Source organism: Eriocheir sinensis, unplaced genomic scaffold (assembly GCF_024679095.1).
Source record: "Eriocheir sinensis breed Jianghai 21 unplaced genomic scaffold, ASM2467909v1 Scaffold145, whole genome shotgun sequence".
NCBI classification, from domain to species: Eukaryota; Metazoa; Arthropoda; class Malacostraca; order Decapoda; family Varunidae; genus Eriocheir; species Eriocheir sinensis.
In genome coordinates, this window is record NW_026110795.1 from 111,177 (window position 1) to 127,068 (window position 15,892).

General features: G+C 41.6%; 1 long non-coding RNA gene across 1 annotated transcript; it reads right to left on the minus strand.

Moving 5' to 3' along the window:
* Positions 1-2,114: 2,114 nt before the first annotated feature.
* On the minus strand, positions 2,115-15,616 carry LOC126990100 (uncharacterized). The gene is made up of 4 exons (XR_007744009.1): positions 15,004-15,616; positions 2,598-2,718; positions 2,322-2,500; positions 2,115-2,194 (listed from the first exon to the last, which is right to left on the minus strand). It is a non-coding gene; the product is annotated as an uncharacterized LOC126990100 (long non-coding RNA).
* Positions 15,617-15,892: the final 276 nt, after the last annotated feature.

Here is a 15,892-nt window from a genome sequence, read left to right on the forward strand (position 1 = left end):
TTGCGTTAGTTCATTTTACTGAGAAATGCCTTTGTCAGGTAGATTGTAGATTTAAAGTTCTCCAAAATAGGTATCGCTGTTACTGTTGAAAATAATTTGCTTTCCTTTTAGAAAACTGCAGTACACAAGGATGAGGTATTGCTCTCCATCTCCTAAAGTCCACAGTTTTCTGCTTAAAGTATTATTATAGAATACTGTTACATATTATTATTATTATTATTTACCCAATACTATCATGCTGCTTTATGCAGTCCATATTAGGGCAATCATGGAATCAAACAGTGAGGAACAATGTGTACAGAAATTTATTCAATTGCTATTGAGAGCTGACTTGATAATGTGTTGAGACATCCTTCCTAGTAATAATAAAAATAAAACGGTCTATTAAGTGATTGCAGCTGTAAAGCTGAAAATATACACGTTTAAAATACAAATTTTGAAACATATTTGAAAAAAATGGGAAATTACAATATGAAAGGGGTATAGGAGGTCAAAAAAGGGTCAGGTCGCCGCTGATGGCAGAGGTGCAGGTAGAGGCGGCTGAACAGAGTTCTCCCAGCAGCATGATGGTCGGGCTGGTGTACCTCGGGGCACCCGGTACGTCGGCTGGATAGTAAGGCCGTGTCGATGTCACACTGACCATTTCTAAATTTCAGTGTCTTCACGGCACCACAAATGCATAGCACTCACTGTCTGTCACCATGATTAAGCTTGATGTCACAATAGTTTCTTACGATGTTGGGTTTTTGATGAAAAGGGAGAGGGGAATGGAGGGGCAGGGGAGACCCCGGGAGAGGCCAACAGGCTGGCCCCGGGCTACTCCATTCGGAGCGCCGTGACCCGCGTCTGACCTCGGTCAGGTCTGCTTACTCGTGAACAATGCTAGTTGTCCTTAACGACGTAGGCATTACGTACTGAACAGCAGAACACCAAAGAAATGACCTCTGGAACACACACTCCTTTCCTACAAAAGCTTTTCAACATAAACTGTATTGTTTCCATAAATGGGGATGTAAGTCAAATAACACAAAAAATTATGAGTGCAGGTACTGATGGATGTATTTTTGCCAGAAGTCTTCAGGTGGATGTCACACCACCTGTCCCTCCCCAACCCAGCACAGACACACCTCAAACCACCACCACACCACCACCAGTAGTTCCTGCCGCTGCAGCTTCCTCCAGTACACCAGTTGGGACCTGCACCATGTTGGTGGATGAGGAGGAGCTGCAGTTCATCCACCTGAAGAGGGAACTTGATCTGCAGGCTTCAGAGTTACAACTGGAAATAAAACAGGCAGAATTAAAAAAAATTAAACAACTGAAAATTTAAAAGTACAAAGAACCCTACTCGAACTGCAAGTAAAAAAACTAATGTAACACACAAATACACTCCACCGTGCCGCTACCACCCCACACACTCCACCCTGTCTCTCCTCTCTTTTGCAAAATCCATCCTGTTTCTACTCTTACACACTCCATCCAGCCTCTTCTCTCCTTCACACACTCCACCATGCCTCTACTCTCCTTCACACACTCCACCCTGCCTCTACTTTCCTTCACACACTCCACCCTGCCTCTACTTTCCTTCACACACTCCACCCTGCCTCTACTTTCCTTCACACACTCCACCCTGCCTCTACTCTCCTTCACACACCTCACCCTGCCTCTTCTCTCCAACACACTCCACCCTGTCTACCCTGCCGGTACTCTCTTCTACATTAGCTTTCCTGTAATATATTTTTCCTTAGGATATCCATTATGTAGTTTTCCTACATAGTTATTTATTATAAAGGAATTTATTTATTTATTTATTGTTAAAAAGGAAATCATTTATTGCTAATATTAGAAAAAAAGTAAAGGCAATCATGAGTATATTGGGTGTTTCAAACCATACATACTGGTGAAAATTTCTTACCAAATACTGTAATAAATTTATTTGAATACTGAGTATAGCTTCTGCATTTATTAGTGATATATATATATATATATATATATATATATATATATATATATATATATATATATATATATATATATATATATATATATATATATATATATATATATATATATATATCAAATCCACACACAATTGTATTACAAACACACACTCTTGGAAGTAGGTGTGGAATTAACCTGTTGATGGGTCGGGAAGCCTCACACAGCTGCACGAGGCTGAAGTTGGGGTCTGTCACTGCAACAAAAATTGAAACATTGCAACAGTAAGATTCTTTAAATGAAAATTTAAAAATAAATACTGAGCAGCATGGAAAGATACAGGCAGATACACAAAACATTTAATTTTGATATTTGTAACTTACATGAAGTGAAGTTGACAAACTCATCCCTGTAGCGCAGACCTTCCCGAACTCGTCCAGGTACAGGTGGTAGTGGGACAGGTGGGTCCTCATGAAGAACTGCACCATCACCCTCGTCCTCTCCTTCCTCGGGTACAGGGAGGCGTCTGTCTTTGTAGATATTGTGCAAAAATAGCACACACCTACAGATAGAGTTAATATTAACAAGTAATAAAAATTATTGTTGTGTAGTGGACGATACAGTATTGAGATGTGATCATCACTTGATTGTCTACATACCTGTGTTATTCTACACACATATGCAGGAGGGCTGACTCTGATTTCACCATGGAGCACATGAAATCTCCGCTTCCACTGGCCAATCCCCCTCTCCACTGTGCTCCTTGTCCTTTTGTGTGCTCTGAAATTTTTAGTTAATGACAATGTAGTGATACTGTAAAAATTGCTTTTGCAACTGAACTTAAAAACAACTTTCGGATAATCTTAAGAATAGCGGCTCCTAGCGGGTGCGCATAAAGGGCACGGTATGGTGGTAATTACAACATTACTAGCACATACGACGGGATTTTGACAAGTGGTCAGCCGTGTTTGTCACAAGGGGTGTATTTCTCCACGCGGGCCTCACGATTTTTTCCAAGTCGATGGGCGATGAGACTGGGTTGCAGGAGGCTGGTGGAATCCATATGTTTGTTTGTGTGCGTACAGGTACTGTGACGTACTGTCACGAACGAATTCTGCAGCTTTTCACACTTGTAGGGTTAGGAGGGGGAGGACAAGGGAAGAACGAATTATACACGAAAAAATGTGTATGTAATTTATTACGCGTCTTTCTGCCTTCAGACAAGGCATGACACTCTTGCCCCAATTTATTACATTGAAAATGAAGTTGAAATCTAAGCCATAACATAATCTGCTTGGGTTCTCATTGAAGAGCATTGCCCCAAATTTAGGGATTTTTTTCACGTTTAGGGATATTCGGGTTTCCTCACCTGCAACTTGGATACCTTAAATTCCTCACCTCCGTCACTTCTGTCTGTGTCATGGCATTGGAAAGGTGTACCGACTGCGATTTTGGCCTCATTGACTTCTGCTTGCGGTACTCCGGGAAAGCAAGAGACTTGCTTGACTTGTGTGTTCGCCACAAACAATATCGAGCGGTTGTGGAGGGAAGCAAAGAGAAAAGTGCCCCTCTTTGGCAGGAGGAAGAAGCACTTTGTGGGGTACCTCGCAAGGTGCATGTTTCTTATGGCCATTAATGACCCTAACAAACGCTTGCATGTCTTCCTTCAAGAGGCAGCTGCACTATATAACCCCTGTAACCGCCCACAGGAGACGCATGCCGCATCTACTTCCTCTTAATTTTGTAAGTATTTCTGAGGCCATTCTATATTTTTTGTTGTTAGGTTGTAAAGTTCGGTTGGGGTAATTTAAGAACGGGGGGGGGTCCAGAGGGAGTCGAGAGGGGGTAGTTAGCTGTTAGGTCGTAAGGTTCGGTTGGGGTAGTTTAAATATATTCGACATGCAGTGTGGCCCATCAAAAAATTATGCGACGCGGGACAGATTGGGAGGGGGGTCACTAAGCTTGCCATCCAATGACACGCCCGACACTCGTCAACAGACCGGCTGCGGCGGCTGCCAAGTTATATTGGAATAGATTACAAGAGCAAGCGTTAGGGACTTTAATTACTTTCGACAAGGGAATTTTTCTGGGGAAATTGTGGGGGCCAAATTTTCAGTGATTTGGGCTTCCCCCCCCTAAACTCAGCTTCCCCACAGGTCACCAGGCTTGTCTTGGGGGTAGGGGGCTGGGGTGGTGGAGGGAATGGAGCCGCTATTCTTAAGATTTATCAAACTTTCCTTTAAGAAAGTCATGTTTCACACTAAGTTCATTAACCCTACCTATATTACATTTTCCCCCTCATAGACTAGTATGTACTAGCAATACTGAAATTACAAAAAGATCAAGCCTAACTGTAACAACCTAAAATGGCAGCAACCTTTTCTAGACAATGCCTTGTCAAGTTTCAAATTAGCAATGCAACGTCATGGGACAACAATATTGTTTCTGTAAGATTTATAATCCTGCAGTTAAGGGTTGTTATGCTAGATTTTTCTAGTGAACATACAAGGGGTTTTAAGGAGAAGTAAAACACAGCCATGATTGGAAAAAGGATGAATGTATAAGAGCACTGTTAGCTAATCATAATATTGTTACCCAACTTAGCTAATTTTCCTACATTAGTGTAGTTTGCATGGCCTAAGCCTGAAATGATAAGCAATGATGAAAGATATTACGGCAATCCTATCACAAAGTGTTCCCTATTGTCTCAGCTCCTCTACATGCGCTGGGCTATGTTGCCAGTAATGCATTTTCTGCTGGTGTTACCACAATATATATATAATGGGTTAGGTTAGGATGAGTAGAACGGTCAGCACGCAGGGAGGGTGGACGTGCCGCTCTCTCTCTTCCCTAACTGAACTTCTGCCTATTATTATTGGTGTTGTGTCTCGCCATGCCACCCAAGCTTTCAAAATACCCTGGTCCTGCTGGCCACTCGTCGAGAACTCCAAAGCAAGATGGCACTATCCCGAAAACAAAAGGACTGGTTGGTACTCGATCCCAGAAAGGAGGGGACCCCCGATCAGCTGATCATGGTGGCACGCCGGTATCAACTCGTACTGATGGTCAACCTGGTTGGTCTGTTGTGTCTCCTTGTGGTAGCTGTGAGGTTGCTGTTGGTCAAGATGGCATTGGATGTGATAAATGTGATAATTGTTTTCATCCTAGTCCACTGTGTATGGGGGTATCTGATCGTGTGATTGATGTCATTCGTGAGGCAGGAGGTGCTGGGGTTGAATATGTTTGTACTCAGTGTAGGGCTCATCCTATGGTTGCTGGAGCTGGTAAGGATTCCTCAGGTGACCCAGCTTTAGCTCAACTCTTTGTAATGGTGAGATCCTTGAGCTCAGCAATTACTAAACTAACAGAAAGGGTGGACTCTCTTGCCTCGCATTCATCTTCTGCCTCTCCGACTCAGGTTACCTCTGGGGATGATTTGAGAATGTCTATTCGGGAGGAAATAGTAGAGATGGACGAGAGAAGAAAAAGGAATGAATCAGTCATATTCAGGGGTGTAAAGGTCGAGTCTAATGAAGATGCAAGGACTAGCATTGCAAACATCACTCGCTATCTTCTGAATACCACTCCATCTATGTCTGATTTATTTTGTATTGATAGAAACAAGGGTCTTTACAGAGTTAAAATTGCCGATGATGACTCGCGAAGGAAGCTAGTGATGGAAGCAAAAAATCTTAGAAACAACCACGAGTTCAATGGCATTTATGTTAATAGGGATTTAACATTCAAACAAAGAAAAGAACTGTATGAGAGGCGACAAAGGAACAGGCTAGCTGGTGCCTCAGCTCAGCCTGTAGCCCAGCCTGCCAGTTCTGATTCTCTTGGCTCAACTCCCCTTTTACTACCCAACTAAATGTTAGTTTGTGTAATGTAAATAGTCTTATCAATAAGGTTGCATTTGTTAAGCACTTCTTATTTTCAAATAATGCACATGTATTAGGGGTTACTGAGACTTGGTTAATTAGTACTATTCCAGATGCTGCAGTTTCAATTACTAACTATAACTTATTCAGAAATGACGTTTCTGGTTCAGTTCATAAACATGGAGTTGGCATTTATGTACATAATTCTTACAGATGTCTCAACATGAACATCAAAACACCTAACGTCTGCTTAGTCTTTCTTCCAGATTACAAAATATTTATTGTAGTTGTTTATAGACCTCCCTCTTACTCTCTTCAAAAAAATAATAAACTCATTGATTTTCTAACAGATTTTTGTACTAACAGGGAAGTAATAGTGATTGGTGATTTTAACCTTCCTTCTATCTCTTGGTTACTAGGCGGTGTAAATAATGTAACAGCTAATACTGATAAACTTTTTCTAGACTGTTTCACCTCATTAGGCCTCACTCAGTGGATTGATGAGCCAACAAACATCAGGGCAGGCAATAATCTATTTCTCACTACTGAAACTGATCGAGTAGGCTCCTCTAATGTATTTCCCCCATTTCCCAACTGTGATCACTGTGTTATACTTTGTGGCTATATTTTCCAGTACAAACCTGTGAAGTCAAATGTCAGCGCTGCATCCCCTTTCTGGCCTAAAGCCAATTTTAAGCAAATTAATCAATTCTTGTCCACTGTAGACTGGGACTTTGAATTCCAGAATATGAACTCTAATGATTCATACAATAAATTTTTGTCCTATATAAACTATCTTGGAAGAACATATGCTCCACAAAAAACTCTTCGCTCCTCATCAAGTGCCCCTTACAAATCATGGGAATACAAACCTCCTAGAGCTCTTATCAACATCCGAAAGAATGGTTGGAACCATTACAAACAGATGAGAGCAGTACATGCTTGAAACTCTGTACTTGCTTTTGAAGCTTTGCAAACATTTCTGGATGTAAATTACCAGTACAGGAACTATTCCACTCAGAAACAGATTTCTTATGAGGAGGACATCCTTAATAATTACTCAGTTAAGCCCAAATTATTTCACTCGTACATACGCGGGAAAAAAGTAGGCTGTCCTCCCGTTGGTCCTCTCGGTGATGCAGAAAACTTAGTATCCGACCCTAAAGAGATGGCTCAGCTCTTAGGTGGTGCTTTTTCCTCAGTGTTTACCATACCCTCTGGTCTTCCACAGTCACCACACCAAGTACATGATGGATCCTTTCACCAGATACACTTCACAGTTCATGATGTTGCTAAGGAACTCGGTGCTATTAACCCTTCCACTGCAATGGGACCTGACTCTGTTCATCCAGTATTACTAAAACATTGCTCCACTAATTTAGCATATCCTCTGTTTAAAATATTCGTTTCATCAATAAATTCGGAGGAGATTCCTGAAATTTGGAAAAAATCTTCAGTAGTACCTATTTTCAAGAAAGGTAAACGAAGTGATCCTCTTAACTATCGACCAGTAAGCCTCACTTCTGTTAGCTGTAAAATTTTAGAGAGAATAATTGTTGCTGCACTGCATAATTATTTGGAAGCCAATTCAATACTGAATGTCAACCAGTTTGATTTTCGCTCTGGCAAGTCTGTGGAGGATCAGCTCTTACTTACGTATGATGCAGTCTCTGAGTGGATGGACACGGGCAATATGGTTGATCTTATTCTCTTTGATTTTTCAAAAGCCTTCGACGCTGTTAATCACCAGATTCTATTTACTAAACTTAATTCAGTGGGCATTAATGGTGTTATTCTATCTTGGATCAAGACATTTCTATCCCATAGGACTATGGAAGTTGCAGTGGGCGGACAGATCAGTTCTTCATTTCCAGTAATTAGCGGTGTGCCACAGGGTTCTGTGTTAGGTCCTACTCTTTTCCTTATTTACATAAATCATATCTCCAATACTTTAGTATCAAACATAAAATTATTTGCTGATGATCTAAAACTTTATCTTCTAATAAAGCCTCAGAGCCTTAATACAGTGTTGGAGGGCATTAGTATTGTCCAAAGAGATATTGATTCTTTAATTAAAGTTGCAGAATCTTGGGACTTAAGGATTAATGCTGACAAAACTAAACTCATGAGCTTTGGCACCGACCTCCGTCAGTCTTATGATTTGGGCCCGTATTCATTTTATACTGTTAAAGGCAATCCCGTAAGTCTCAGTTTTGCTGCAGTAGATCTCGGCATAACCATTGATCCATCATTAAGATTCCATCACCATATCCAATCTGTAGTGTCAAAGGCTGCTGGTTTGTCATATTCCTTTCTTAAGTCAACCTTGTGTCGCTCACCTTCCTTTATGGTTAAACTATTCATTACACATGTACGTCCACTTCTTGAATTTGCATCCCCAGTATGGAACACAGGTTATATTACTGACTTATCTCTTCTAGAATCAGTTCAGCGTCGATGGACTAAGCTTATCACAGGTTGTGAGACTATGTCTTATGATCAGCGACTTAAAACTTTAGATCTTTACTCTGTGAAAGGAAGACTACTGCGTGCAGATATTATTAAATGTTGGAAGATCTTCAATGGTATGTCAGCTATATCACCTACAGATCTATTCACCATGGCACCAACAAGGGATATTACTAGAGGGCACAAGTTCAAAATTTTTGTTCCTCACAGCACTTGCGAAGCCAGACATAGATTTTTCTCAGTTGGTGTGGTGAGGCTGTGGAACTCACTCCCCCCAGAGGTAGCAGAGTCAACCAACCTAATCTCTTTCAAGAAGGGACTTGCTGAGTTCCTGGGAGACACTATTTCATTACTGAGCTCAATCTACTTATTACCATTCTAAACAGGCTTTTAGCACACTTTCCAGTCTTATCTTTCTTTGTCTTGGATTTCTGTTGTTCTCTAATACACAAGACTGGCGTGCTAGCCACTGTGGGGTTCCCTCCAAGGGAGCCCAACCAGGTAAGAACAACCTCGACTCCCAAGGAGTGCCAGGCTGCGCTAAGTTTGGTTAGGTTATATTAGGTTAGACTAGGCTACGTTATGTTAGTATAGGTTATGTTATGTTAGATTAGGTTAGGTTAGGATGGGTTGGGTTAGGTTAGGATAGTTTAGATTATGTTAGGTTAAATTAGGTTAGGTTTGATTAGGTGGTGTCGGGCCATCTCGGCCCATCGCTGTCTCGGCCCATTTCAAACGCCAACTCGGCCCATTTATATGACCAAGTCGGACCATTATCTCCACCAACTCGGACCATCTGTACAAGCTATACACCATTGTCTTTAAGAGACTTTTTGCATAAGGGTGAACTAATTTAATCCAATAATCACTCACTTACCATCGCAATTAGCAGTGATATGTAAAATTTTTAGTGATAAAGATAATAATAATAATAATAATAATAATAATAATAATATAAATTATTATTATTATTATTATTATTATTAATATTATCATTATTATTATTATTATTATTATTATTATTATTATTATTATTATTATTATTATTATTATTATTATTATTATTATTATTATTATTATTACTATTATTATTACACACACCCACACCCAGACACACTGCACACACGCTTGTCGCCTTATCTCCCATCCCATCCCTCCTCCCTCCCTTCCTCCCAGACTCTCCTTCCCAGTCCTTCCCTTCTCCCTCCCTGCTATCTCCCTCTTTCCTTTCCTCCAACCCCACCCTCCTTCCTCACACACACACACACAAAATATATAACTACCAAAATTCATACTAAGGAGCGAAACGTTCAGGTATCATAAGAACATAAGAACATAAGAACATAAGAATGCAGGAGTCTGCAAGAGGCCGGTAGGCCTGTACGAGGCAGCTCCTTTGACCCTAAGCTCCCGTGTATCTAACCCCACCTAATATCGCTGTCCATGAATTTATCTAGTCTATTTTTGAATGTGACAATTGTATTGGCACTCACCACATGACTGCTAAGCCTATTCCACTCATCCACCACCCTGTTAGTAAACCAATTTTTGCCTATGTCCCTGTTGAATCTGAATTTATCCAGTTTAACCCGTAAGCTGCGGGACTGAGATTCTGAGTGCGTCGCCTAGTGCGGCTATATCAGCGAGAGATTGACCTTCAATAAATGATACCTAAGTTACATAAACGTGTCATAAATATTACAATACACATATCTGTAGCTCGAAATGTGTTGTATCCTGCATATTTCTTAGATTTTTCTATCACAAAAATGTTTTTCTGGCAGTATCTGAAGCCGCGGCGGAAACTTTTTGGCGCCTGTTTGAAAAGCCCGCTTCCAGAAAGCTTACAGCAGCTTACCGCTCAGCCGCCCAGAAGGCGTACAGCAGTTTGCGGGTTAAACCCGTTACTTCGTGTCCTACCCGGTTCTCTTACCAACAAAACCTTATGAATGTCTCCCTTATTAAAGCCCTTCATCCATTTATAAACCTCGATCATGTCTCCACGCACCCTTCGCCTTTCTAGAGAATGCAAGTTTAACTGTTTGAGTCTTTCCTCGTATGGCAAGTTTCTCAACCCCTGAATCATCTTAGTCATCCTCCTCTGCACCGATTCTAACATTTTGATATCCATTCTATAGTAGGGTGACCAGAACTGAACCGCATAGTCAAGATGAGGTCTAACTAATGCTAAATATAGTTTGAGGAAGACTTCAGGGCTTCTGTTGCTTACGCTCCTTGAAATAAATCCCAGTACCCTATTAGCTCGATTTCTAGCTTGAATGCATTGTGCCCTTGGACGGAGATCAGAGCTCACTAAGACCCCTAAATCCCTCTCGCACCCAGACCTACTTATGAGAGTGTCGTTTAAGCAATAGTTATGTGAGGGGTTGTTCCTACCTACACTCAGAATACTGCACTTCCCTACATTGAACTCCATCTGCCATTTATCCGCCCAGTCATATAATCTGTTGAGTTCACCTTGGAGAATACTAGCGTCCTGATCCGACTCAATTACTCTACCGATCTTGGTATCATCTGCAAATTTACTAACATCACTACTAATTCCTGTGTCTAAGTCATTGATATAAATAATAAACAAAAGTGGACCTAATACCGAACCTTGTGGGACCCCACTCGTAACACATCCCCAGTCAGATCTTTTACCATTGATTTGCACTCTTTGCTTCCTATTGCTAAGCCACGCCTTGACCCAGTTCAAAACTTTACCCTCTACTCCGTGAGCCTGTAATTTAAGCAACAGTCGTTGGTGAGGAACTTTGTCAAACGCTTTACTAAAATCAAGATAGATTACATCATAATTTTCATCTCTGTCAACCGCCTCAAATACTTTATTGTAGAAGGACAAGAGATTGGTGAGGCATGACCTACCTTTTGTGAACCCATGCTGCGAGTCGTGAATTAAGCTATGTTTCTCTAAATGCTCCCGAATGTTCCTGGCTATTATGGACTCCAGCATCTTCCCTATAACCGATGTTAAGCTAATTGGGCGATAGTTTGAAGCAACTGACCTGTCCCCCTTTTTAAAAATCGGCGTCACATTAGCTACTTTCCATAGGCTCGGCACATAGCCAGTATTTACCGACATCTTAAAGATGTCGGCTAGTGGGTCACTGATTATATCACCTAACTCCTTTAATACCCTCGGAAATATCCCGTCAGGACCTGGCGACTTGTTCTTCTTAAGCTTATCTATCTCATCCTGAGCTACTTGCCTGGTAATGATTATATCCCTCAATTTATCGCCATCCCCGCCCTCGTACACCTGAACTCTTTCCGGTATAGTCGTTCGATCCTCCTGTGTGAATACTGAAAGGAAGTAGTCGTTCAACAATGTGCTCATATTTTCGTAATTTTCTACTAGCTCCCCTGTGTTTGTTTTCAGCGGTCCAATTTTCTCCCGTGTTTTTGTTCTATACATCTGAAAGAAGCCCTTAGGATTACTTTTCGCCTCATTTGCTACTTTGATCTCATAGTTCTTTTTTGCTATCCTGGTGTTTTTCTTAACTAATCTAGATAGTTCGACGTACCGGCCCCTGAGATGTGTTTCCCCATTCTTTATTTTCTGATAAATTCCCTTCTTTAACCCAATCTCGTGTTTTAGTCCACGAGTCATCCACTTAGGATCATTGTTTTCTTTTCTAAGTGTTCGCTGTGGTATATGCTGTTCTTGCCCCTCTACTATTACTCTAACTAAATTATTGTAAGACATTTCTACTTGGTTCTCCTGGCTCTCCAATCCGCAGTTCTGGCCCTCATGAATCCCTAAATTATCCCAGTTTACCCCTTCAAGATGTCTTCGAAGCCCCTCGTAGTTTGCTCTTCTAAAATCTGGCACTAACACTGGGTTTGGTTCGCGTGGGTATCGAAACCGTTCCCATGACAACTGACCTCGTAAGCAAGCTAAGAAAATGAGTTGTATTAAAATGCTGAATGCATAACAAGTAGTGATCTTTGGGCCTAAATACATTTCTATAGTACTTAGCATTAAAAGTCAGCAAATTAATATTTTGTACTGAAACAATAAGTTTCATTAAAATATTGGTGGATGTATAACAAGTAGGGATTTTTACATGTATTTCTAGTTATCAATAAAGGGAGGTGACAGTAGTTGACGGTAGTTGACGGCAGTTGACGGTAGTTAGCAGTTAGCAGTTTGGTAAGTTCTCATGCAACTACCAGGCAGCAGTAGTTTACCAATTGAAAGACGGGACTGAAAAGCGAGGTATTAGGTTGTTTCACGAGGGGAAGACGAGGTGGTGGACTGCTTTGGGAAACAGGTTAGATTTCGCCTGCACTTCGAGGAGGAAGGACTGGTCAGTCAATATGGAGAGTAACTGTTTGGTCTGCGGGAATACCGTGCGCCCTTTACAGGTAAAATGAAATCTAAGTGTATTCTTATAATGTGATAATGACATATTGGTACGTGGATGAAAAACTGTGTGTGCGTGTGTATGTGCATGTGTTTAGAGAGCCTGAAGACTCTTTATTAATGATACTTTTATATTCTTTACAGGAGGCGTTGTTATGCGATAGATGCAGTTTGTGGCAACATCGCAAATGTGGAACTGGAATAACTAGGGACGAATATCGTGCAGCAGTGAGAGAAGGGAGGGAAATTGACTGGATGTGTCACCTGTGCTTCTCCCAAGTAAATGAAATCCCAGTGTTAGAAAATGGTGAATGTTCCTCGCCTATCAATGGTGCTGTGGCAGCAGGGGACTCTGAAACAGAAAGTCCCAGTGAAATTGTGACATATGAAAAGATTTGTTCTTCCACACAGAGAGGGCAACATAAACTTATAGATAGTCTCGGGTATTCATACACAGTGAAAAGGAAAACTAACGTTTGTGTACATTGGCGTTGTTCTGTAAGAAATAGAAATACAACATGCCCAGTGGTAATAAAGAACATAATAATGAGTATATTCGGGGAGAGATGGACCACTGCCATCCACCCGAAGCCTGCCCTGCCCTCTCAACAAAAGTGTCATCCATAGTTAAGAGAAAGGCAATGGAAGATGTCTTCCGCCCCGCAGCAGACATAGTAGACGAGGTTCTAAGGGAACACGTGGACCAAAATGTTCCTCTGACTTCACTTCCCGCTCCTATTAACTTGGCGCGTCAAGGAAACCGAAAACGCAGGGCAAACAGACCAGACGAGCCAGTTGACCTGAACTTTGATTTAAATGAGGATCACATACCATCAGAGTTTTTACAATATGATGTTCGTGTAGGTGAAAGGCGCCATTTGATTTTTGCTACTAATTATCAGCTGAAGTTACTTGCAAAGGCAAAACGATGGTATGCTGACGCTACTTTTAAAGTTGTGAGACAGCCCTTCACGCAGCTATTTAGTATTCATGCATTTGTGCAGCGTGATGGAAATTTTAAACAAGTTCCTCTTTTATTTGCTTTAATGTCTGGAAAACGGAGGAGAGACTATAAGAAAATTCTGGCTAAAACAAAGGAAATCCTAGGTGATAGTTTTAAATTAACGGAAATTTTAATTGATTTCGAGGCAAGCGTTTGGCGCGCAATTCCTGAAATCTTCCCAGAGGTTGAGATTCGTGGATGTGTATTTCATTGGGGCCAGGCCGTATGGAGGAAAATACAAGAACTTGGCCTTTAGAGTCCTTATACTAATGACGTAGATATGCACAAGTACTTAAGAAAGCTACTTTCTCTTCCATATGTGCCAGCAGAGAACATTGAAGAATTATTCATCCGATTTTACAGGAAAGCCAACGGATCGCCACAGCTGCTACAACTTCTAGACTATGTCAAGACCACGTGGATTACCTCAAGCATATGGCCTCCGACTTCTTGGTGTGCATTTCAGCGAAGTATACGCACAAACAACGATGTTGAAGGTTGGCACTGCATACTAAATTTGAAGGCGAGGAAAGGCCAACTAAACTTTTACCTGTTAGTAAAACTTCTACATGATGAAGCCAAGCTGGTCTCCATTCAAGTAAGGCTTTTGTCGGATGGAAAAGTTTTGAGGTACCAGAAACAGAAGTATCGGAAACAACATGGACAGCTTGTGAACCTCTGGGAAGAATTCAGTAATGGCCAGCGTTCTGCCAAGAACTTACTAAGGGCTGTCTCACATCATATTGCAGTTAATCCATGAGTTTTAACTTTTGATTGCATGTATTTTAGAACTTTTTCTTTTACTTAGTTTTACTTTTTAACTATTCATATTAGTTTTTTTTCTTTTTTATTTGACTGCTTTTATACCATCTTGTTGTTGTATTTTACGTTTTGCTTGTTTTTTTACTTGTTTCATATTTACAAATATTAGTATCGCTGCTCATTCAGTTTCTGCCACGCTCTTATCATGGAAAAAAGCGATGATAGCAATTTCAACATGGGCCGAGATGGTATCTTATGAGCCGAGTTGGTATTCTAACGGGCCGAGTTGCCGATGGGCCGAGTTGCCGATGGGCCGAGATGCCGATGGGCCGAGTTTGCCTAGGAGCGATTAGGTTAGGTTTTTAAGCTTGGTAGAGTTGAGGAGTGTGAGTGTAACACCGTGGTAACACTGCAGCACAGAATGAATAAGACTGGCAACCTAGCCCAGCGCGGGTAGAACAGATGAGGCTGCAGGGACCACTTTGCCATAGTAGACATTAATTACAACACGAATGTCGGTGTGTGTGTGTGTGTGTGTGTGTGTGTGCACAAAAACTTACCTATTATAGGCGGACTGTGGGCCCGGCTGAGGTCGTACATAGGGTGTCAGGAGCCACTTCTTGGAGGGGTAGGCACTGTCTCCCAATAAGTGGCATCCTGCAGGGACCATACCCCTCTCGAACCCTGTGAACAGAGCACTTTCACGCAAGATACGTGCGTCATGGACAGACCCGGGCCAGTTTGCAGTTTGGTGTAAAATTCTCCCGTGTGTCACATACGATTTGCACATTTATAGAGTGGTGCCCTTTTCTGTTCACATACTCTGCCTCAAATTCCTTGGGTGCAACAATCCTCACATGTGTTCCGTCTACTGCCCCTACCACACCAGGAAATCCCGCAATTTCCTCAAACTCTCGCCGCTTCACCTGAGTTTCTTGCACAGTGAGGGGGAACTTGATGAAGCGTCTCACTATATGAGGCTGTGCAAGGGCGTACACAGTCTCCCGGGTGACCCTGCTGACGGTCTGTTGTGAAGGCCCCAAGTCGTCGCTGCTACACTGCTGCATTTTGCCCGTAGCAAGATACCTCAGTGTTACGAGGACCTTCATCTCAGGGGAGAGGGCTTGGTTCCTGTTTGTAGGAGCAGTCAAGGCCTCACGCACCAAATCGGTCACGAAGAGGTGCCCAATAACGAGACTCAGATATAGTTATCACTAAAACCGTTGATTCCTGATGTGTTTTGGCAATGGTTAAGCGTCGAAAACCGGTACACGCACGAGGGCGAGATGATGAAGGCAAGTTATCCCAGCATCGTTTCCAGAATGTCGTACTCGGAGCATTACATTTACCAGCTTCTCCCGCATAAATATCACCAGGAAACAGGAATAATAAACCATTTCAACAATAACTACAAATAAATATCGTTATTGTGACCCAGGAAACAGTTTT